The 26,220-nt window shown below is 42.1% G+C and overlaps 1 long non-coding RNA gene across 1 annotated transcript in view; it reads right to left on the bottom strand.

Annotated features, from left to right (window-relative positions):
- Positions 1-3,853: 3,853 nt before the first annotated feature.
- The window catches only part of LOC130369036 (uncharacterized), a 92,545-nt gene continuing 70,178 nt past the window's right edge, over positions 3,854-26,220 (bottom strand). The window contains exons 4-5 of the long non-coding RNA XR_008892649.1: positions 9,414-9,591; positions 3,854-4,024 (exon numbers count right to left, since the gene is read on the bottom strand). This is a non-coding gene — a long non-coding RNA (uncharacterized LOC130369036). The remainder of the gene's footprint in view (positions 4,025-9,413; positions 9,592-26,220) is intronic.

Below are 26,220 nucleotides of genomic sequence, written 5' to 3' on the forward strand. Positions count from 1 at the left end.
TTGTCTCCTGCCATTACAAGAAGGAGGCCAAAATCTGAGATTTTGAACAGACTGAATGTGTTCTGGCCAAGAAGGGAGACCCCTGGTGGCCAGAAGAATACAGACACAAAACTAACATAAAGCGTTTTTTTGGAAGCCAATTACAAAAGTTATTGATTTAGCATAAGGAATGAAATATAAAAAATCATGTTTAACCCCTTAATGACGCAGGATGTATATTAATGTCCTGCGCCGGCTCACGGAATATAACGTGGGGTCACGCGTATTGGGACGATTCCAGCGACTATAAACTACCGGGACCCGCGGATAATACCAGACATCACCGATCATGGAGATGCCCAGTATTAACCCTTCAGACTTGTCTAAAGTGAAAGTTAAACCTTCCCAGCAGTTCAGTCGTGCTGATCGATACCACTGCAGAGAAACCTGATTAGCTGTACGGACACGAGGAGGGCCCCTACCTGCCTCCTCATTGTCCGATTGTCAATTCACAGCTCCGTGCCTAATATCCAGGCAGGAGCAGTGGAGCGCAGATAACACTGATCAACTATGCTATGGCATAGCATTGATCAGTGTATACAATCAATGCACTGCATGTTATAGTCCCCTATGGGGGCCATAACATTGCAACAAAAAAAAAAGTGTCAAAAAATAGATTAATACATTTTTTTTTAACCTCCTCCCTAATAAAAGTTTGTAAAATTATATCATTAATTAATCAAACCACACGGTCAATGGCGTACACGTAAAAAAAATCCAAAGTCCGAAATAGCGTATTTTTGGGTCATTTTTATACCATAAAATTTTTTTATTAAAGCTATCATAAAGACCAAACAAAACAAATATGCTACTGTTTAAAACTTCAGATCACAGTGCAAAAAAATGAGCCCTCATACATCCCCGTATGCAGAAAAATAAAAAATTTATATGGGTCAGAAGAGGACATTTTTAAAAGTATTAATTTTGTGCATGTAGTTAAAAATTTTTGAGAAGTAAAACAAAATCAAACCTATATAATAGCGTATCTGTCACGATTCGGCTAGCTGGATGTGGATCCTCTGTGTCAGCGAGGGATTGGCGTGGACCTTGTCGGTGGACCGGTTCTAAGATGCTACTGGTATTCACCAGAGCCCGCCGCAAAGCGGGATGGTCTTGCTGCGGCGGTAGCAACCAGGTCGTATCCACCGGCAACGGCTCAACCTCACTGACTGCTGAGAAGGCGTGGGACAGAAGGACTAGGCAGAGGCAAGGTCAGACGTAGCAGAAGGTCGGGGCAGGTGGCAAGGTTCGTAGTCAATGTGGATAGCAGAAGATCTGGAACACAGGCTTTGAACAACACTAAACGCTTTCACTGGCACAAGGCAACAAGATCCGGCAGGGAAGTGCAGGGGAAATGAGGTAATATAGCCAGGGAGCAGATGGAAGCTAATTAGGCTGATTGGGCCAGGCACCAATCATTGGTGCACTGGCCCTTTAAATCTTAGAGAGCAGGCGCGCGCGCGCCCTAAGGAGTCACAGTTCAGTTGATTACTGAACTGTGACTCTTTTAATTGGATATCCTTGGACTTAACTGTGACCAAGAGTGACTACTAACCAAAAGAGACACGTTGCTAACCACCGTAGTGGACATTGGTGCTTATTTTTATCTGCATTTTTATCTGCATTTTCATTTTTATTTTTGCATTTTTATTTATATATTAATTGATTATTACCAATTCATTCCTGCAAGGGCCCTGCAGAGTGATTGGCGATTTATTTGCATTTACTTACTTATATACATATATTAATAAATCCTTATTAGATCCACTATTTTCTTTCCTCTTTATTCTACACATCCCTAGTGTTATTGAGGACTGGTATATACATATAAAAGAATGAACATGTTCATTCTTTCAGTGGAGTCTGAAGACAAAGGGAGGCTGTTACACCAGAATCCCTGCCTGGAATTTATCAGTTTCAAAATTAAATAGAGTCCAATGGGGCCTTATAGGGCTCATTTCAGTGTATGAGGTCTCAAATGTAACTTCATAGGCCTATATCAATTTCAGATGTGCTTAAATTAAATGATTGACATGCCTGTATTAAAGGGGTTATCCACCATAAGGGGATTTTAGTAGTACGTACCTGGCAGAACTGGGTATTTGCTGTTGAATTTCATTCTCTAAATAACACATCCCATAGTTTGTAAGTATGAGGTCACTTTCCTCCCTCCCAAACCTCAGTGACCCCACCCATTTAAACACAGCTGTGATCCCTTCAATGCAATACACCAGTGTTTTCTAATCAGGGTACCTACAGCTGTTGCAAAATTATCTCTCTCCCACCCAGCGGTTGCTCTATCCATTGAAGCAGGATTGGCTCCCTCTGTTTACCTGATTGGTGATGTCAGGTCTAGACGCAATGCAACCTGGGAAATCCTGAGACCTGAGTAATTTTGTATATTGTTAAAAATAAATATTGGGGCGAAAATCACATACGAATTGTGAGAAAACCGTCACACACAGGTACAGACGCTATATTATGAACTACACTAACTTTACAGCCCCTGTAGCAAAGTCAAATAAAAAAAGTACCCCTTTAAAGTGGTACTCCGCTGCCCTGCTTCCGGATCTCCGCTCCTCAGTGTCCAGAAGTTTATGGTTCCGAATGACTGTGTGCGGGCTTCCGTGTTCAGGGCCGTCCCTCGTGACGTCAGGCCCGCCCCCTTGTGACATCAGGCCCGCCCCCTCAACGAAAGTCTATGGGAAGGGGGCGTGACGGCCGTCACGCCTCCTTCCCATAGACTTTCGTTGAGGGGGCGAGTGTGACATCACGAGGGGCGGCCCTGAACACGGAAGCCTGCACACAGCCGTTCGGAACAATAAACTTCCAGATGCTGGGGAGCGGAGCCCCGGAAGAAGGGCAGCGGAGTACCATTTTAAGCTGCATGTCCCAGCTCAACAGAGGATTTAGTGCCTTTACCTGAAAGTATTACAGATGCCTACACTGGCCTTTGGCCAGGACTTGTGACTGTAATACCAGATTTCATACAAATTCAGTTTAGATAAAATCTTCAAGTCATGTTGTATGCATGGAGGTATTCAGTACATATGGCACCACACTGAGCCTGTACACTCTGAATACATGTACATGGGTCTAGGGTTAGTGTTTTTGCCATCACCTGAAATTGTGGGGGTGTGAAACAACATACAGAAAAGCAATGTCATTTGGCTCTCAGAGACTAGTATTACTTGTGGTAACGTGTGATATTGTACAGCAATCTAATAGTCAAAGCACCTGGGCCTAAATCTTAAATTGTAGGTGCCTAAAAGCGGCAGGTACTCATGTTATTGCATAAAACTGTATTTCATACCACTCACAGTAGGCTAATATTAGCAGCAATAATGCATGATAACATACTGTGAACTAGAATGACTGCAACTGTGATAACTGTGATTGATGGGAAATATTGCCAAAGAACCCAAGCCTTAACCTGTAGATAAAAGACAACAGCACGGTGCACAGAGCTCACCTCTAACATGATGAAGAAAGGAAAAAAGTTTAACTGTTTTAACACCAGAGCATTAAGTTTATGCTCTTAAATATAAATCGGGACCTTTTACATCGTTTACTACTCCGTGTGTTCCCCAGGAATTGAATTTAAATGCAAGAACATTTGAAGGTCATACTTTTAGTGCATTATAAGAATGAAATATGTTTTATTAACTAGTGTTAAACAGGGACAAAGAGGAAAAGTTTAAAGAAAAAAAGAAAAATATGCACTTCTTCATGATTTTTCTCCACGCCACTTTTGCTTTAACACATTGATGTGGAGGGATTTGAATCAATGCATATTGTTTAGCTGGCTGTACTGAGTCATCTTTCAACAGCTGGCTCCCTCCAAGCACATTCATCACAAACCCATTCACAAGAAATGGCATTTACAAGCTGATGTAATGGTGGCATCTGCCTGTTCACAATGTATACATCTAGGTTGTTCCTATAAGACAAATCCTCGGGTCCAGATGGCATTCAACCCCAAGTCCTACAGAAATAAAGTATCATGTTAGACAGACCTTTAAATATAATAAATAGGGATTGTATAAGAACAGGGTGCGTATCACAATACTGCTATATAGCAAATGTAGTGCAGATATTTAAAAAAAGATCCCAAAAACTGAAGGTCAATATGTTATGAAATTTGGTGCAAATATTTAAAAAGAGGTTACAAGACGCAAATGTTTCTGTCACTGTAGGCCAGAAAGTATTATATCTATTGTAGGTAAAACATTTAAAGGGGTACTCCGCTGCTCAGCATTTGGAGCAAACTGTTCCGAATGCCGGAGCCGGCACCAGGAGCTTGTGATGTCACACCCTGCCCCCTCCTATAGACTTGCATTGAGGGGGTGTGACGTCATGAGAGGGCAGAGCTATGACGTCACGAGCAGTTTGTTACAAACACTAAGCAGCGGAGGACCCCTTTAAAGGCTTTCAAAGACATGCTATTATGGAGTATCTCAATGATAGTAAGATTGGGTTTATGATGGATTGGTTTTGTCAGACTAATCTGATTAGCTTCTACTTGTAACATTTTGTTATCATTGAGTATGGTTTATTTTACTATTCTTTATTGTTTTATTATTCTTTATTGTTTTTCATGTTGGTAACACTACTTTCATCACAAGGCACTTTACTATAAAAACACAGAAAAATAGGCAGCACAACTACATAATACACGGATGCACACTGCTGTGGAAAATACAAAGTATACAAATAGAAAGTAGCAGCAGCCCTCTTGGTCAAGAAATGGAGGCTAATAGTGCATGCTTAGATCAAAAAAGTTGGCTTAGAACCTCCATTTTTGACCAAGAGTGCTGCTGTATTAGGTAGTTGTGCTGGCTATTTTTCTGTGTTTTTTTTGCAATGCAAGTGAGGGGGAGTGACAACCCTCCATAGCCGGGCACCCCTCCCTGTTCACAGGATATTTTCAAACTAATAGTGGATCCTGCATATCAACCAGTCAGAGGCTATGGGGGAGATTTATCAAACCCAGTGTAGAGTAAAAGTGGTTCAGTTGCCTATAGCAACCAATCGGATTGTTTCTTTCATTTTTCACAGGCCTCTTTAAAAATAAAAGAAGCAATCTGATTGGTTGCTATAGGCAACTGAACCACTCTTCCTCAACACAGGTTTTGATAAATCTCCCCATATATGCCCAGCAGAAGTGAGTAGCGTGAGCGTGTTAGGGTCCCATCTGATTTGAGGCCACCTCCACATTGTGAAAGGGGGGGCAGGTTTGATCAAAAAGTGCGCTAAGAGCCTCCATTTTTTGACAAAAAAAGTGCTGCTGCAACTTTCTACTTGTATGCTTCATTACTATATTATTCTTAAATTATATTACATTTTGCACATCCATGTGCCTTTTTGTGTTATTAGGTATGTTTCATTAAAGCACATTATATAATTAAGAAGCCATATTTGTTTTTATGTGCAGGCTGTGGTGATGTCGCCTTGTTTTTTTTTTATGATTTCTTATAAATATATTTCTTATGATTTTTCATGAATTTTTATATACCGTATTTATTGGCGTATAACACGCACTTTTTAGGCAAACATTTTTAGCCTAAAGTCTATGTGCGTGTTATACGCCGATACACCCCCAGGAAAGGCAGGGGGAGAGAGGCCGTCCCTGCCTGCTTCTCTCCCCCTGCCATTCCTGGGGTCTAGAGCCCTGCTGCCGGCCCTTCTCTCCCCCTGGCTATCGGCGCCGCTGCCCGTTCTGTCCCCCTGACTATCGGTACCCCATTGCCGGCGCCGATAGCCAGGGGGAGAGAAGCGGTGCCGACAGCCAGGGGGTGCCAGCGCCGCTGCCCCGTTGCCTCCCCCCATCCCCGGTGGCATAATTACCTGTTGCCGGGGTCGGGTCCGCGCTGCTGCAGGCCTCCGGCGTGCGTCCCCTGCGTCATTGCTATGCGCTGCACGGCGCGGCGCATGACGTCATGTGCCGCGCCGTGCATAGCAACGACGAAGGGGACGCACGCCGGAGGCCTACAGCAGCGCGGACCCGACCCCGGCAACAGGTAATTATGCCACCGGGGATGGGGGGAGGCAACTGGGCAGCGGCGCCGGCAATGGGTGCCGCTGTCCCTTCTCTCCCCCTGGCTGTCGGCGCCGCTTCTCTCCCCCTGGCTATCGGCACCGGCAATGGGGCGCCGGCACCGATAGTCAGGGGGACAGAACGGGCAGCGGCGCCCATAACCAGGGGGAGAGAAGAGGCGGCAGCAGGGCTCTAGACCCCAGGAAAGGCAAGGGGAGAGAAGCGGGCAGCGACAGCCTCTCTCCCCCTGCCTTTCCTGGGGGTGTGTCGGGGCATACACGCGCACACACGCACCCTCATTTTACCATGGATATTTGGGTAAAAAACTTTTTTTACCCAAATATCCTTGGTAAAATGAGGGTGCGTGTTATAGGCCGGTGCATGGTATACCCCGATAAATACGGTATTTTTTTTTAGTAAAATGTACCATATTTTATGGTTATTTTTACAAAAATGACTTTTTCTCTTTTGGGTTGTGCATATCATTTTGGAGTTCACCTTAAAGTGCTAAATACTAATTCAGAGGCTACTTAGCTTAAAGTGGTAACCCAGTTTAGTAAAATGTATCCCCTATCCATAGGGGCCATCTGACCTCTATAACGTTTTTATTTTTCTGCATACGAGGCTATATGAGGGCTCATTTTTTGCGCTGTTGTCTGTAGTTTTTGAGTATAATTTTGAATTGATGAGACTTTTTTATCGCTTTTTAATAATTTTTTTATGGTATATGAAGTGATCAAAAATGCACAATTTGAGGCATTGATATTTTTTTTACCTGTATGCCATCTACCATTCTGTTTAACTAACTATTTATATATTTTAATAGTTTGGACATTTACTCACACGGCGGTACCACATATGTTTATTTTTTATTACATAATTTTATTTAAAAAATGGGAGATGCAGGGTGATTAAAAAGTGGGAGATGCAGAGTGTTATTATTTTTTACACTTTTTATTTCTTTTGAGTCCCCATAGCGGGCTTTAACATACAATCTTGCAATTGCATAAACTTTTTAATACTGGGGTTGGCTCAGCATTGATCAGTGTTATCGGTGCTCTGCTGCTCTAGCCTGCGGAGCCTGGCAGAGCAGTGATCGGAAGGTGAGAAGGCATGTGAGGGCCCTCCTGCCATCTACTCAGCTAAATGGGACCTGTAATATCGTCATATATGTCCTGATCAGCTCCCTGAGCTTACCAGCACCGATAGATCCACACTGAAATCAACTTTGATTGTGGCATCTAAAGGGTTAATGCCAGGCATTGGCCCAATCAGCGATGTCCGGCATTAATCGAGGGTCATGGCTGCAGTTGGGACCTACCGGGTATGAAGAGCAATCAGCTTGTGAGCGGATTCCGCTGCTGTGATACATTATATACATTTCTCCTAGTTTTAAGAGGTAAATATTCAAGAGCCTGTCCAGGAATAGACAAACATGGTGGTTTTCTTCAAAAAACCGCCCCACACCTTTGTACAGTTGTGAATGGTTAGTTGTGAGTGGTATTACAGGTCCGACCCATGTAGTTCTATGGAGCTGAACTGCAGTACCAGACATAACCTATGGACAGGGGTTGGTCTATTTTGGAAGGAAAGTAGTATTGCTTTTCTTATTCTAGAGTGTAAGTGTCCTTTTGTGTTACATTTAGTGCAGGACCTAACACAAGGAATCCTATATTTTGAATATATTAGTTTTGCTGAGTGTTCTTGATTATAATTATTATTTTGGTATAACAATACATAAAAATTTGTTATTGCTGATAGTAATTGAAAATGTTAATAATAACTTGAATACATATATTGTAAATGGTGATTAAAAGACATAGGGGGAGTTTTATCAAAACCTGTGTAGAGGAAAAGTTGAACAGCTGCCCATATTAACCAATTAGATTGCTTCTTATATTTTTTGAGGCATTTTTAAAAATAAAAAAAACAATCTTATTGGTTGCTATGGGCAATAGCTCCACTTTTACTCTGCACAGGTTTAAATAAATGTCCTCCATTGAGTTTAGGGAGCTATTAGTGAAATCCTTTACTTACACTGATAACTGCACACTATTGATAAACACCTTTGTTTGTCGTGGCTTCTCGGCAGGATTGATGCCAGCCTTACATGCTAGCATCAGCAGAACTGGTTGTCCCTGACTAATTTCATCACCAACCTTAAGTGTCAGGCAATATCTATAATAGCTAATTAATCATGACATGTCAATGTGGCCGGATGTGCCAGATAACAACCCAACGGGTCCATGAATACAAGCTATGTAGTTCTGGTTTGTCCTCGGTAAATTAAGAATAGTTCAAATAGATGCTTGATTCATTTACAGCACAAAACACCTTAAGAAATTAGATGATTCAGACAATAACCAGAGATACAAGTTATCCGTGTTTTCTAGATGTATTTAATGTCTGTGGAGGGAAAAACTTTGGAAAGTTGAAATGTTGTTAAAACTCAGTATAGTGTGCAATCCCTTAGGTTAGCGGCTGACACATTTCAGATAAACAGATTCCTTGTGTCATTTTCTTTATATTTTTACAAGTGACTTCCATCTCAGTTCTTACCCAGAGCATATCAGTGAGCTGTTCATGAAGCCAACCTTTGGTGGCACTAGAGATTTAGAATTTGCTGAGCAGAGGTGGTTATTACTGGAAAGGCAAACAGTCAAATGTGCAATGATTTAGTGTTTTTTTCTTCATAGAAACAGAATAATCTTGTATGTTCATAGCTGAACAAGGACATGAAGGGAGAATAAAAGCACCCGAAAAACATTACAGCATAGTATTTATGTATGCTGCTGAGCCATGAAAGGACATATTCTCCTATACACCCTGAATTAAAGAAACACAAACATTTGCCATACATAAACATATGCCACCCCCTTTCAACTTAGTGCATTTCACTATTGATAAGCAAGGTAATAACACATTTATTATTGGCATGTGAGAATCAATTTGATAGTTAATCTGTTAATAAAATATAATTACATAACTCTGTTTTCTCATTAAAATTGAGAAATTGCCCCATCAGCAAATCCTGAATGTAACATAGTTATAACATTATTACTATTAGATCTGCTGCGCCCTTTAGAAGATAAAGTAAATTTGAAAGACGCCTATGGGGTTGTAGGAAAATTAGATTCCCAGCAGCTTCCTGACAGGTGGCCTCAGCAGAATACAGTCACTGTTTGTAACCAGATGCAATTGTCTCTATTGTCGTTTAGTATAGATTAATATCTAATCATTTAGTACTTATAGTAATGTATTTTGGATAATCTATTATTTCAAAAATGACTGTACCTTCGAAAGATTTACAAAAACCTGCATGATTCTATTACATTACCAAGGAGATTTTGGTGCTTTCACTGTTGTTATGAAGCCCCCGAGAGTCCAGTCCATGATGCACAGCTATTTCTTATTCTCTCCATTTCAGGGGTTGGCGCCAGAGCTGGGCTGTTTTCTAGTAGTACATACTTCTCTGGCCAAAAACGAAAGCTGCCACTCACAAGACCTCCTACTCTCTGCTATGAAAGCAAGTAAGGCATTACATCACAAATGCAGTCCTGGTCTAAGCAGTGAATAGCTGAAAATTATAATGACTAATGAATTGGAGGAGAGGTGATTACATTTATGAGGCAGCACTGTGTAGATAGTAAGAACACAAGTATTTATACAGTTGCTCAAAACTATATGAGTGATCTGAGATAAGACTGTAGATTGTAAGCCCTCATAGGAAGGAACCTATATCTGTCTGTGATTTACAGTTTCATATCCATTGTACTTGTGATTGTGCTACATGTATCTTAAAGGGAACCAATCATCAGATTTTACCTATGTAACACTTGGCTAAGCATCATATAGGGTAAAAATCTTTATCCTCACCATCCCCAGGGGATGCTCCTGCCCCCAGGGATGGTGAAGATATGAAGTTATAAACTAGTTCCCGCCAGCCCCACTAGTAGTCCCCTGGGCGGGGAGCTCCCCTCACCTAGACCCGTTACTTCGGCCAGCAGCGATGCCCCCTCAGCTTGATTGACAGGCTGCGTCATCGCTCTGCTCCGTATGTTCAGTGAGCAGAGCGATGACGCGGGTGACAAAGTAACGGGACCTGGTAAGTGGAGCTCCCGTTCCAGGGGACTACTTGGGGGACCGGCGGGGACTAGTTTATAACTTCATATCTTCACCATGCCTGGGGTCAGGAGCGTCCCCCAGGGGATTGTGAGGATAAAGATTTTACCCTATATAACGCTTTGACAAGTGTTATATAGGGTAACATCTGATGATTGGTTGCCTTTAAACTCTTATCAGATGTACAGCGGCCTGGAACTAAGGGTGCACCATAAAAACAAATAATATTTTTTTTTAATTATTAACCACTTAAGGACATGTGTTGTAAATGTACGCTGCTGCAGCGAGTAACTTTGCTCACAATGCCGTACATTTATGACGCGGCAATGATGTAAGCAATGATGAGCTTCTGCTGCTATCAGCAGCCAGGGAATAACCGATAATGTTGGAAATCAAGCTGATGTTTGCCATTAACCCTTCGGATGCCGAGATCAATGCTGATTATGGCATCTGAAGTATTGGCGGGGCTAGGTGGGATTCATCAGACCAGCAGCAGTGCAATCTTAGGGTTCTAATGAATCAATATTGCCACCTGTGGCCACCTGTGCTTTACTTACCTGCTCTCGTCCGTATGTTGCGATCTATTTCATTGGTCTGCCCTCTAGTAGATCACTGATAATAATGATCAGTGTTATGCCTATGCATAGCACAAAACAGTAAAAGCAGTCAAAAGATAGCAATAAATAGTCCCTTTTGAAGACTAAAAAAGTGAGTAAGCCCCTCCCCTAATAAAAATAAAATGTTACTCTGGTATCATTGTGTACGGAAATGTCTGAACTATTGAAATATGTTAATGATCCTGTATGGTGAATGGCATCAAACTAAAAAAAAATACCAAATTGCTGATATTTAGTATTGAGCGGCATTGGCCATATTCAAATTTGCGATATTTCGCAAATATATGGACGAATATTCGTCGTATATTCGCTAAATTCGCATATTCGTAATATTTGCGTTTTATTTTCGCATATGCGAAAAATTGTATATGCGAAAATTAGCAAATGCAAAATTTAGCATATGTGAAAATTCGCACCCAGTTTCACACAGTAGTATTAGAGCCTTCTTTACACCACACAAGCTGGAAGCAGAGAGGGATGATCACTGTGATGTGTACTGTGAAAAAAAAAACGAATATTCATAATTGCGAAAATATAGTGCTATATTCGCAAATATTTGCGAATTCGTGAATATGCGATATTCGCAAATAAAATTTGCATTGCGAATATTCGTGAGCAACCCTACTGATATTCGGTCTTATCACATCCCAGAGAAAAAAAAAGACTAAAAATTTGTCAAAAAGTTACATATAAACAAAAGTGTTAATTATAAAAAATAATGGGCCTTCATACACACCTGTATACGGAAAAAATTGAAATTTACAGGCAGTCATAATAGATCAATTTTAAACATACTTATTTTGCTAAAACGTTTGACAGTAATAAAAAAGTATGTAAACATGGGTATTGACCCACAGAATAATCAGTCAGTCAGTTTTTACACCATAAATAATATTTTTTGGGGTTGCACTGTACATGTTATGGTAAAATAAAAGGTGCTGTTACAAAGTAAAAATGGTTCTGCAAAAAGAACAAACGAGCCCTCATAATTCGCATTTCGAATATGTGGGCTCAACACTAATGGCTACATGAATGGAAAAATGCAAAAATTTAAATTTCCTGTGTCCTAAAGGCCAAAATGGGTGGCTTCCTTAGCCCCTTGGTAGAGATGAGCAAACTTACAGTAAATTCGATTTGTCACGAACTTCTCGGCTCGGCAGTTGATGACTTTTCCTGAATAAGTGAAAATAAATTAGTTCAGCTTTAAGGTGCTCCCGTGGGCTGGAAAAGGTGGATACAGTCCTAGGAGACTCTTTCCTAGGAATGTATCCACATTTTCCAGCCCACCGGAGCACCTGAAGGCTGAACTAATTTACGCAGGATAAGTCATCAACTGCTGAGCCGAGAAGTTCGTGACGAATCGAATTTACTGTAAGTTTGCTCATATCTACCACTTGGGGATGGAGACCATTTTGACCTTAACCCCTTAACGACGCAGGACATATATTTACGTCCTGCGCCGGCTCCCGCGATATGAAGCGGGATCGTGCCGCGATCCCGGATCATATCGCGTCGGTCCCGGCGCTCATCAACGGCCGGGACCCGCGGCTAATACCACACATCGCCGATCGCGGCGATGTGCGGTATTAACCCTTTAGAAGTGGCGGTCAAAGCTGACCGCCGCTTCTAAAGTGAAAGTGAAAGTGACCCGGCTGCTCACTCGGGCTGTTCGGGACCGCCGCGGTGAAATCGCGGCGTCCCGAACAGCTGACAGGACACCGGGAGGGCCATTACCTGCCTCCTTGGTGTCCGATCGGCGAATGACTGCTCCGTGCCTGAGATCCAGGCAGTAGCAGTCAAGCGCTGATAACACTGATCATAGGCGTGTTAATACACGCCTGTGATCTGTGTAAAAGATCAGTGTGTGCAGTGTTATAGGTCCCTATGGGACCTATAACAGTGCAGAAAAAATGTAGAAAAAAAGTGTTAATAAAGGTCATTTAACCCCTTCCCTAATAAAAGTTTGAATCACCCCCCTTTTCCCATAAAAAAAATAAAACTGCGTAAAAAAAAAAAAATAAACATATGTGGTATCGCCGCGTGCATAAATGTCCGAACTATAAAAATACATAATTAATTAAACCGCACGGTTAATGGCGTACGCGCAAAAAATTCCAAAGTCAAAAAAAGCGCATTTTTGGTCACTTTTTATACCATTAAAAAATGAATAAAAAGTGATCAAAAAGTCAGATCAAAACAAAAATCAAAAATCATACCTATAAAAACTTCAGATCACCGCGCAAAAAACGAGTCCTCATACCGCCCTGTACGTGGAAAAATAAAAAAGTTATAGGGGTTAGAAGATGACATTTTTAAACGTATACATTTTCCTGCATGTAGTTATGATTTTTTCCAGAAGTGCGACAAAATCAAACCTATATAAGTAGGGTATAATTTTAACTGTATGGACCTACAGAATAATGAAAAGGTGTTTTACCGAAATATGCACTGCGTACAAACGGAAGCCCCCAAAAGTTACAAAATGGCGTTTTTTCTTTGATTTTGTCGCACAATGATTTTTTTTCCGTTTCGCCGTGCATTTTTGGGTAAAATGACTAATGTCACTGCAAAGTAGAATTGGCGTCGCCAAAAATAAGCCATAATATGGATTTTTAGGTGGAAAATTGAAAGGGTTATGATTTTTAAAAGGTAAGGAGGAAAAAACGAAAGTGCAAAAACGGAAAAACCCTGAGTCCTTAAGGGGTTAAAGAGGCACTGTCATTGTTAAACACTTTTCATATATTGCAGGACTCATTATAATATGACATTTCACAATACACACCTGTTAAAAAAAAATTAAATTTTCACCTGAAATTCAAGCTCAAAATAGCCACTACTAGGGGTCGCCTGTCTTTTAGTCAGACAGACTAGTCTAGATTTTACAGCATACTGGATACCGGCCATAAAGCATACCGGTATCCAGTATAGGAGATTTCTATTGAGTGTATGCAAAACTACAGATAAAGGATGTGTGGACATGCTGGGAGCTGTAGTTTTACAACAGCTGGAGGCAACACTGCTCTAACACAGTTATTTACAAACATTGCAGCTTCAGTTGTTACTAAACTACAACTCCCAGCATGCTGAAATAGTCAAAGCTTTCTCGGACTCCTGAATGACAAAGAAGTTGATCAGACATTCAGAAGTCTGTGAAAGATGAATGACACACATAGTGACAGCTATGATGATTAGCATCCAGCTTTACTAGGAGAAGATAAAACAGATAGAACATGTATTCATAAAAATGCTGTACTTTTATCTAAAAAATCCTTACACTAATTTTATAAAGATCTATTCTTATATTTATACATTTTATCCTGTTATGAATTCACCATAATGTCTTCTGATTGCTGCAGGCAAGCTCCAAGCATCTTCCTCTGACACATGACACAGCATAAAACCAGAGAGGAAAGGGTTACAGAGTAGAGAGTACTGATTGGCTGACTGCCCAGGCTTGCTCCTGTGAGGGATACAGACTGACACGCCCCCTCCAGCCTGCACAATGAAAAAGTAACTCACCAGCAGATAAATGCTTATATCTCTGGATATATAGGTCTGAGACACATAAAAATGATATGCACATGATCAGGATTGGGTCCTGAGTAACATATCACCTTTTTTTTTTTTTGCACTATGACAGGTACACTTTAAGAATGAGAGCATTTTTTGCAAATCTGACCACTGTCATTTTAAGCATTAATAACTCTGGGATGCTTTTACTTATGAATTTGTATTATGATTCGGCTAGCTGGATGTGGATCCTCTGTGTCAGCGAGGGATTGGCGTGGACCATGTCGGTGGACCGGTTCTAGGGTTGCTACTGGTATGCACCAGAGCCCGCCGCAAAGTGGGATGGTCTTGCTGCGGCGGTAGCAACCAGGTCGTATCCACCGGCAATGGCTCAACCTCGCTGACTGCTGAGAAGGCGGGGGACAGAAAGACTAGACAGAGGCAAGGTCAGACGTAGCAGAAGGTCAGGGTAGGCGGCAAGGTTCGTAGTCAATGACGATAGCAGAAGATCTGGAACACAGGCTTTGGACAACACTAACGCTTTCTCTGGCACAAGGCAACAAGATCCGGCAAGGAAGGGAAGGGGAAGTGAGGTTATATAGACAGGGAGCAGGTTAAAGCTAGTTAGACTGATTGGGCCAGGCACCAATCATTGGTGCACTGGCCCTTTAAATCTTAGAGAGCTGGTGCACGCGTGCCCTAAGGAGCTGAGCCGCGCACACCAGGACGTGACAGCCGGGGACCGGGACAGGTGAGCGACTTGGGATGCGATTCGCGAGCGGGCGCGTCCCGCTATGCGAATCGCATCCCCGCCGGCAGTGTCAGTGCAGCGCTCCCGGTCAGCGGGTCTGACCGGGGCGATGCAGAGAGAGGAACACCGCGAGCGCTCCGGGGAGTAGCAGGGACCTGGAGCGCTCGGTGTAACAATTTGATTCCGAGATTGTTTATTCATGACATATTCTACTTTATGTTGGTGGCAATTTTTTGTCAATACTTGCATAATTTCTTTGTGAAAAATTTTAAAATGTCATGAAAATTTTGAAAGTTTAGCATTTTTCTAACTTTGAAACTCTCTGCTTGTAAGGAAAATGGTCATACCAAATAATTTATATATTAATTGACATATACAATATGTCTACGTTATGTTGGCATCATAACGTTGACATGTTTTTACTTTTTGAAGACATTAGAGGGCTTCAAAGTTTAGCAGCAATTTTCCAATTTTTCCAGAAAATTTCAAAATCGGAATTTTTCAGGGACCAGTTTCAGTTCAGATTTGAAGTGAATTTGAGGGTCTTTATGTTAACCCCTTAACCCCTTAACGATGCAGGACGTATATTTACGTCCTGCGCAGGCTCCCGCGATATGAAGCGGGATCGCGCCGCGATCCCGCATCATATCTTGTCGGTCCCGGCGCTAATCAACGGCCGGGACCCGCGGCTAATACCACACATCGCCGATCGCGGCGATGTGCAGTATTAACCCTTTAGAAGCGGCAGTCAAAGCTGACCGCCGCTTCTAAAGTGAAACTGAAAGTATCCCGGCTGCTCAGTCGGGCTGTTCGGGACCGCTGCGGTGAAATCACGGCGTCCCGAACAGCTGATCGGACACCGGGAGGGCTCTTACCTGCCTCCTCAGTGTCCGATCGACGAATGACTGCTCCGTGCCTGAGATCCAGGCAGGAGCAGTCAAGCGCCGATAATGCTGATCACAGGCGTGTTAATACACGCCTGTGATCAGGATGAGAGATCAGTGTGTGCAGTGTTATAGGTCCCTATGGGACCTATAACACTGCAAAAAAAAAGTAAAAAAAAAAGTGTTAATAAAGGTCATTTAACCCCTTCCCTAATAAAAGTTTGAATCAGCCCCCTTTTCCCATAAAAAAATAAAACAGTGTAAAAAAATAAATAAATAAACATATGTGGTATCGCCGCGTGCGTAAATGTCCGAACTATAAAAATATATCATTAATTAAGCCGTACCGTCAATAGCGTACGCGCAAAAAAATTCCAAAGGCAAAAAAAGCGTATTTTGGTCACTTTTTATAACATTGAAAAAATGAATAAAAAGTGATCAAAAAGTCCGATCAAAACAAAAATCATACTGATAAAAACTTCAGATCACGGCGCAAAAAATTAGTCCTCATACCGCCCCGTACGTGGAAAAATAAAAAAGTTATAGGGGTCAGAAGATGACATTGTTAAACGTATAAATTTTCCTGCATGTAGTTATGATTTTTTCCAGAAGTGCGACAAAATCAAACCTATATAAGTAGGGCATCATTTTAACCGTATGGACCTACAGAATAATTATAAGGTGTAATTTTTACCGAAATATGCACTGCGTAGAAACGGAAGCCCCCAAAAGTTACAAAATGGCGTTTTTTTTCCGATTTTGTCGCACAATGATTTTTTTTTCCGTTTCGCCGTGAATTTTTGGGTAAAATGACTAATGTCACTGCAAAGTAGAATTGGCGACGCAAAAAATAAGCCATAATATGGATTTTTAGGTGGAAAATTGAAAGGGTTATGATTTTTAAAAGGTAAGGAGGAAAAAACGAAAGTGCAAAAATGGAAAAACCCTGAGTCCTTAAGGGGTTAAGGACCAGGGGGTTTCCGTTTTTGCACTTTCGTTTTTTCCTCATAACCCTTTATTTTTTGCGCCACCAATTCTACTTTGTAATGACATCAGTCATTTTACCCAAATATCTACGTCGAAACAAGAAAAAATAATAATTTTGAGACAAAAAACAAAACGCCGTTTTGTAATTTTGGGGGCTTCTGTTTCTACACAGTACATTTTTTGGTAAAAATGACACCTTATCTTTATTCTGTAGGTCCATACAATTAAAATGATACCCTACTTATATAGGTTTGATTTTGTCGCACTTCTGAAAAAATCATAACTACATGCAGGAAAATGTATACGTTTAAAATTGTCATCTTCTGACCCCTATAACATTTTTTTTTTACTGCGTATGGGGCTGTATGAGGGCTAATGTTTTGCGCCGTGATATGAAGTTTTTAGCGGTACCCTTTTTGTATTGATTGGACTTGTTCGCTTTTTATTAATTTTTTCATGATATAAAAAGTGACCAAAAATACACTATTTTGGATTTTGGAATTTTGACCATTGACCGTGCGGTTTAATTAACGATATATTTTTATAATTCGGACATTTCCGCACACGGCGATACCACATATGTTTATTTTTATTTTTATTTACACTGTTTTTTTTTTTTTTTTATTGGAAAAGAGGGGTGATTCAAATTTTTATTAGGGGAGGAGTGAAATGATCTTTATTCACTTTTTTTTCACTTTTTGTTTCCTATAGGGACCTATAACACTGCACACACTGATCTTTTACATTGATCACTGGTTTCTCATAGGAAACCAGTGATCAATGATTCTGCCGCTTGACTGCTCATGCCTGGATCTCAGGCACTGAGCAGTCATTCAGCGATCGGACACCAGGAGGCAGGTAGGGGCCCTCCTCGTGTCCCACAGCTGTTCGGGATGCCGTGATTTCTCCGCGGACATCCCGAACAGCCCCCTGAGCTAACCGGTAATGTTTTACTTTCACTTTAGACGTGGCGTTAAACTTTGAATGCCGCGTCTAAAGGGTTATTAGCCATGGGTCCCGGCCCGACCCGCTATGATGCGGGGCCATGCCGTGGCCCCGGGTTATAGAAAGGGAAGGACTCAGGACGTACCGGTACGTCCCTGGTCCTTAACATATTCAAAATGCCCCATCACTCCATCATGGGTCAAGTCCTGCAGGAACGCGTGGGAACTTAGTTCCTGCACTTTTTTCACTGCAGGAACACCATTCCCCTTAGCAGGACCAGCCCTTGAGTGGAAATCATGGATGAGTTCCCTCACTTCTTTTTCCAGGACTTGATCCCTGCCCATAGTGGACCCCATTATGAAAAATGCACCCCTCAAAGTATTTAAAATGGCATTCAGAAAGTTTGTTAACCCTCTGGGGGTTCACAGGAATAGCAGTAGAGATGAGCGAACTTACAGTAAATTTGATTCGTCACAAACTTCTCGGCTCGGCAGTTGATGACTTTTCCTGTATAAATTAGTTCAGCTTTCCGGTGCTCTGGTGGGCTGGAAAAGGTGGATACAGTCCTAGGAGACTCTTTCCTAGGAATGTATCCACCTTTTCCAGCCCACCGGAGCACCTGAAGGCTGAACCAATTTACGCAGGAAAAGTCATCAACTGCCGAACCGAGAAGTTCGTGACGAATCGAATTTACTGTAAGTTCGCTCATCTCTAAATAGCAGCAAAGTGAAGGAGATTAATTTTTTTACACTAACATGTTCTTGTACAGTAGAAAGAAGGGTGAAGTGTAGCACAGTAACATGCAGTAAAAATTTGTTATTTATTTAAGCTTCATAGGACAACAGCTTCAAAAAGTACAGACACGAGTGACACGTTTCAGCGGATGTATCCGCCTTAGTTATACTACCTTCACAAATTATCCATCTGCACTATATAGGGGAGGGGATCCACCCACAACAGATGAAAACACCTGCTCTAGTTGGACCAAATCTCCACCCACACAGTCCGGAACTAACGTATAGACAGATCAGCTGATATATCACATGATACATAAAAACGTGTGTTTATAAATTGAAAACATATATAAAAGCATAGTCTACCCATCCAAGAAATATAACTTACATTACAGAACAATATATTCATAACGCAAATACATGATACATTATACACGTGTGCAAAACTGGAGGAAATCTGTTGGAACCAGTTGTGTTGCATCATATAATAATTTATATATGCTAGCATAACTATTTGTATAGACATAATATAAAGATGCAGTACATGACACTACACAGCAACAGAAAAAGATACATAAAGGGGAAAATACCAAGAGATCACAACCAATGGAGGCATAGGTCACGTAGTAAAAAACCTTATATTATATTATACTAATTAAGGGGAATTCCAATGCCATTGCCATATCTATGTTCATAGATAGCTGTAGTTATGCAACAGCTGGAGGGGCACAGTTTGGAAATAGCGGTCTCCAAACTGTGGCCCTCCGGTTACTGCAAAACTACAACTCTCAGCATGCCCAGACAGTCCAGGCATGCTGGGAGTTTTAGTTCTGCAACATCTGGCCCTCCAGATGTTGCCAAACAACAACACGCAGCATGCCTGGACAGTTTGGGCATGCTGAGAGTTATAGTTTTTTAGCATCTGAAGGCCAAAGTTTGGAGACCGCTATACAGTGATCTCCAAACTGTGGCCCTCCGTCTGTTGCAAAACTACAACTCCTAGCATGGGCAGACTGTCCAGGCATGCTGGGAGCTGTAATTCAGTAACATATGGAGGGCCAGATGTTGCAGAACTACAACTCCCAACATGCCTGGACTGTCTGTGCATGCTGATAGTTTTAGTTTTGCAACATCTGTAAGGCCACAGTTTGGAGACCACTGCATAGCCTTTGGCTGTCTGGGCATGCTTAGAGCTGTAGTTTTGCATCTTCTGGAGGGCTACAGCCGGATCACTCACCTGCAGCAGCCCGGCGCAACCCGCAGCAGGCCGACTCCGCCGCCGGGTAAGCTGCCCCCCACTGTCCACTGATACCCCCCACAGGACCACCGCTGCCATCTCCTCCTCTCCCCCCCCCCAATCTGCCTCGACTTCCACATGCGGGTAGAGCGGTGGATCATCAGTTTAACCCTCCCCTGCCCCTAATCCCTTCAAAGTAATCGGCACTTTCTACGATCACCCTTATTTTCTGGGCGATTGGGTCACCCAATCAGCCTGGAAAAAACGTGATTCGCGGGGCAGAATTGACAGGCAAATCATGGCAATCACCTTATCGGGGGGTTTCAGGACCCCCCTTGGCCTTGCCATGGGACACCTGCTGAATGATTTCAGCAGGCATCCAGTTCAGATCACCGCCTGGCAAGCGGCGGTGATTGGAAATACGTCCTTAAATATGTCCTTAAATACCGGGATGCAAGGGCATACCTGTACGCCCCTCGTCCCCAACAGGTTAATGGATTCAGAATAGTAATAATACTAATAAGAATAAGTCAAGAGTTTATTTCCATCTGGGTCTCTTTGCTGCTATAGTCGGAATTCCCCTTACAACAGGCAGTGGATGGCAATTTGTAGGGAAGCAAAAAACCTAGTAGCCATGAATTTAGGGCTTTTTTGGGGGCTATGATGTAATGTTTGGTAACTTAACCCCTTAAGGACGCAGCCCTTTTTCACTTTAAGGACTGAGCCCTTTTTCTCAATTCTGACCACCATCGCTTTACGCATTAATAACTCCAAAATGCTTTTACCGATTATTCTGATTCTGAGATCGTTTTCGTGACATATTCTACTTTATTTTGGTGGTACATTTTCGGCGTTACTTGCATCCTTTTTTGGTGAAAAATCCCCATATTTCATGAAAATTTTTAAAATTTTGCATTTTTCTAACTTTGAAGCTCTCTACTTGTAAGGAAGATGGATATTTCAAATACATTTTATTTTTCACAAATACAATATGTCCACTTTATGTTGGCATCATAAAATGGCCATATTTTTACTTTTTGAAAAAAATAGAGGGCTTCAAAGTAGAGCAGCAATTTTCAAAAATTTCATGAAAATTGCTAAATCTGAAGGAACAGATGTTACAGAACTACAACTCCCAGCATGTCTGGGAAGTCTAGGCATGCTGAGAGTGGTAGTTTGGCAACATCTGGAGGGCTACCATTTGGGCACCACTGTAACATTGGTCTCCAAACTGTGACCCTCCAGATGTTGCAAAACTACAACTCCCAGCATGCCCAGTCTGTCTGGGCATGCTGGGAGTTGCAGTTTGGCACCCACTAGGAAGGGCAGCAGTAAATATCGCTTACTGCCCCCTCCTTTCCCCCCCCACCTCCCACCGTCATTTCTCTACCTGCGCCTGTCTCCAGCGTCGACCGGCGGTCCCCGCGCATCTTCTCCTCCAGGTACCTACCTCCATCTCCAGGTACCTATCTCCACATTCCCCACGACATCCAGGGCCAGGCAGGACAGGGGTTGGCAGCTCTGCTCGGGCAAGTTCCAGGTGTGGGCAATAAAAAAATTACACATGAAAGCAGATAAAAAGGAGAGAAGTTCACTTAGTCTTTGCATTGTATGTCTCTGTGTGCCAAACTAAGCATGGACAACAGAAAGAGGAGAAAAGAACTGTCTGAGGACTTGAGAACCAAAATTGTGGAAAAATATCAACAATCTCAAGGTTACAAGTCCATCTCCAGAGATCTAGATTTGCCTTTGTTCACAGTGCGCAACATTATCAAGAAGTTTGTAACCCATGACACTGTAGCTAATCTCCCTGGGCGTGGAAGAGAAACATTGATGAAAGGTGTCAACGCAGGATAGTCCGGATGGTGGATAAGCAGCCCCAAACAAGCTCCAAAGATATTCAAGCTGTCCTGCAGGCTCAGGGAGCATCAGCGTCAGCGCAAACTGTCAACATTTAAATGAAACTATATGGCAGGAGACCCAGGAGGGACCCCACTGCTGACACAGAGACATAAAAAAGCAAGACTACATTTTGCCAAAATGAACTTGATTAAGCCAAAATCCTTCTGGAAACACAGAACCTACAGTGAAATATGGTGGAGGTTCAATGATGTTTTGGGGTTGTTTTGCTGCCTCTGGCACTGGGTACCTTGAATGTGAAGGCGTCATGAAATCTGAGAGGTTACCAGTGGATTTTGGGTCACACTGTACAGCCCAGTGTCAGAAAGCTGGGTTTTTATCTGAGATCTTGGGTCTTCCAGCAGGACAATGACCCCAAACATACATCAAAAAGCACCCAGAAATGGATGGCGACAAAGCGCTGGAGAGTTCTGAAGTGGCCAGCAATGAGTCCAAATCTAAATCCCATTGAACACCTGTGGAGAGATCTTAAAATTGCTGTTGGGAAAAGCGCCCTTCCAATAAGAGAGACCTGGAGCTGTTTGCAAATGAAAAGTGGTCCAATATTCCGGCAGAGAGGCATAAGAAGATTATTGATGGTTATAGGAAGCGACTAATTTCAGTAATTTTTTTCCAAAGGGTGGGCAACCAAATATTAACCCCTTAAGGACCGGAGGTTTTTCCGTTTTTGCATTTTCGTTTTTTGCTCCTTGCCTTTAAAAAATCATAACTCTTTCAATTTTACACCTAAAAATCCATATGATGGCTTATTTTTTGCGGCACCAATTCTACTTTGTAATGACGTCAGTCATTTTGCCCAAAAATCTACGGTGAAACAAAAAAAAAATCATTGTGCGACAAAATTGAAAAAAAAGACGTTTTGTAACTTTTGGGGGCTTCCGTTTCTACGTAGTAAATTTTTCGGTAAAAATGACACCTTATCTTTATTCTGTAGGTCCATACAATTAAAATGATACTCTACTTATATAGGTTTGATTTTGTCGGACTTCTGGAAAAAATCATAACTACATGCAGGAAAATTAATACGTTTAAAATTGTCATCTTCTGACCCCTATAACTTTTTTATTTTTCCGTATATGGGGCGGTATGAGGGCTCATTTTTTGCGCCGTGATCTTAAGTTTTTAACGGTACCATTTTTGCATTGATAGGACTTATTGATCTTTTTATTCATTTTTAAATGATATAAAAAGTGACCAAAAATGCACTATTTTGGACTTTGGAATTTTTTTGCGCGCACGCCATTGACCGAGCGGTTTAATTAATGATATATTTTTTTAATTCGGAAATTTACGCACGTGGTGATACCATATATGTTTATTTTTATTTTTATTTACACTGTGTTTTTTTTTTTATTGGAAAAGGGGGGTGATTCAAACTTTTAATAGGGGAGGAGTTAAATGATCTTTATTCACTTTTTTTTTTCACTTTTTTTTTGCATTGTTATAGGTCCCATAGGGAAACCAGTGATCAACGATTCTGCCGCATGGATCTCAGGCACTGAGCAGTCATTCGGCGATCGTACAGCGAGGAGGCAGGTAGGGGCCCTCCCGCTGTCCTGTAAGCTGTTCGGGATGCCGCGATTAGCCGCGGCTATCCCGAACAGCCCGACTGAGCTAGCCGGCAACTTTCACTTTCGCTTTTAGCCGCGCGGCTCAGCTCTGAGATTAATAGCGCGCGGCACCACGATCGGCGCTGCACGCTATTAGAGGCGGGTCCCGACTTCACTATGACACCGGGCCCGCCGTGATATGAAGCGGGGTTACTGTGTAACCCCGTGTTATATCAGGAGAGCAGGACCAAGGACGTACCGGTACGTCCTTGGTCCTTAAGGGGTTAAGTTAAGGGTGCCAATAATTTTGTCCAGCCCATTTTTGGAGTTTGGTGTGATATTATGTCCAATTTGCTTCTTTTCCTCCCTTTTTTGGTTTAGTTCCAATATACACAAAGTGAATGAACATGTGTATAGCAAAACAAGTGTTACTGCAATCCTTTTCTGTGAGAAATACTTAATTTTCTGGAAAAATTTCAGGGGTGTCAACATTTACGGCCATGACTGTATGTGTTTCTGAGTTTTAAGTGTCTTTGTAGCCAAGCCATATGCTTCTTGACTGCAGTTAACAATACCACCATGTACAATTATGCAGTTTCCATTTATAAGTGCAGTATGACTGCAGCCTATGGGTCGCTGGGACACAATCCCCACACAAACCAACATGTTGATATGACATAATCATGCTTGCCAGGGAATGCTGTCCCTGTGGCTCACAGACTGAAGGCCAGAAGAGTGAGATGAAGGCTGCATTCAAGGTGGGAACAAGGACAAGGTGAGCATGATTTTTACTTTATTTCTGTTTGGTCACAATGTGGCATTATTAGTATTGTTACTCTATGGGGCACAGGGGGGACATTATTACTATATGGGGTACAGAGGGTTATTATTAATATTTGTGGCCCTAGCAACCAAGTGTAACAAACCAAGTGAACTTACCTATGTATGCAGCAAAGGTTAAATATGTCTAAAGGGGGCTTACCCTGAGGAATGGTATGTTGAATGAAAGGAATTAAAAAGGGGTGGGTAGGATGGGGAATGCCACAATAATTAAGCAAGTTCCCACAGCATTTCAAAGGGGACAGTTGCCTCTTCTACAAATACAGGCATGATAAATGTGCCTTACAACATGTGGGTACTATTACTATATGAGGGCACAAGGGGCACTATTACTATATTGAACAGGGTGAATATTTTTGTAGGAAGGCACAGGGAAAATAAATAATGCTGCATGTACTATTACTGTATGTGCCTCAGAGGGCTTTATTATTGCACAGAGGCTTTATTACTGCATGGGAGCACATGGGCCATTTTTATTGTATGGCACAGTGGGGCTATTTCATAGGGGAGCTTTATTAATTAGTAGAGGTTACTGTTGGGGCATTATCTGTGAATGGGATCACAACTGGGACATTATTAGGGAATAGGGTACACAAGTGGCACACTATCAGTAAGGATATTGAGGGACATTTATCAATGTTTGCTTATGTATTCCTTTTTTTTAGTAATTTTTTCCTTACTTTTTTTTTTTTTTTTGCTTATGTGTGACTTATTTATCAACTGGTTTCAGCCTGTTGATAATTTTCTTTCACATAAGCAATTTTTCCTTTTTTTACTTTGGTAGTAGCTTGTTCTGCTCCATGTTTGAGCTGGAGTAAATTTAGTCAATTTTTAACCTTGTTTTTTGTTTTTTAACCTTTTTTTGCTCAGTTGCGACTGTCGCAGTTAATAAATACCCGACTAAAGCAAATCCATTTTGAAAAATTTACTATGTAAGCAAGTTTGAATTTTCTTGCTTTTCTTGTTCTTCATACAAATTGTCGCACAAAAACACACGTAGTCGCAGTTGCGACAATTTTGCGACAATTATAGTAAAGAAAACCTGACTAAACCCGTTGATAAATGTCCATCATTATTACCTTATTCTATACTAATGGGGTCACCATATTCTGCAGAGACGTCTTTCAGTTAAAAGAAGTCAAAGGGAGAAAAAAGGAAAAGAGAATGACTGATCAGAGAAGATGTCACCTGTGATTCACTGGATGTAAGTGTACTCACTGGGATTCAAAGCCTATATACTTCTGGTACCTATCACTACATGGTTGCTGTATGGGGCAATATTGGTTATACTTGTCTTTTTGGTGGATACATTATATGGTGTATAATGTATATGGTGAATATGGTCGTAGTGTAGAGGGACTATTTGGCCCTTTTATAGTGCAGGACTGCATTATGCAGAGATACGCTAAAATACTAATTTGGAGCAGAGCTGACAGATCTATGAGAGCAGGTCTCACATAATAAAGTTATATCCAGGGAGAGAATACTGATAAGGGGGTGAGATATGCTGGTAACTATTATTTTTCGCCGTATAAGACGCACTTTTTCTTCCCCAAAACTGGGGGGGGGGGGAAGTTGGTGCGTCTTATATGGCGAATACCTGGGGCCATCAATGGCCAGAACCCGCGGCTAATACAGGACATCACCGATGGCGGTGATGCCCTCTATTAACCCTTCAGATGCGGCGATCAAAGCTGACCGCCACGCCTGAAGCGAAAATAACACTAAGCCGGCTGCTCAGTCCGGCTGTTCGGGACCGCCGTGGTGAAATTGCGGCGTCCCGAACAGCTTACAGGACACCGGGAGGGACCTTACCTGCCTCCTCAGTGTCTGCTCCGTGCCGTTATCCCATGCATGGCCGGCGCTCTCCTTCGACTTCATCACGTCGTCCCGCACGCCGTCCCGTCATCCAATAGGAGCGGCGTGCGAAGCGACGTGATGATGGCGACGGAGAGCATGGATCCTGGGGAACAAGACATCCGGAGCGTCGGGGACACCACGGGGATGCGGTGTCAGCGATGGAGCGACATCCACGGCAGCGGTGACG

The sequence above is a fragment of the Hyla sarda genome, chromosome 4 (genome assembly GCF_029499605.1).
Source record: "Hyla sarda isolate aHylSar1 chromosome 4, aHylSar1.hap1, whole genome shotgun sequence".
In the NCBI taxonomy this organism is placed as follows: Eukaryota; Metazoa; Chordata; class Amphibia; order Anura; family Hylidae; genus Hyla; species Hyla sarda.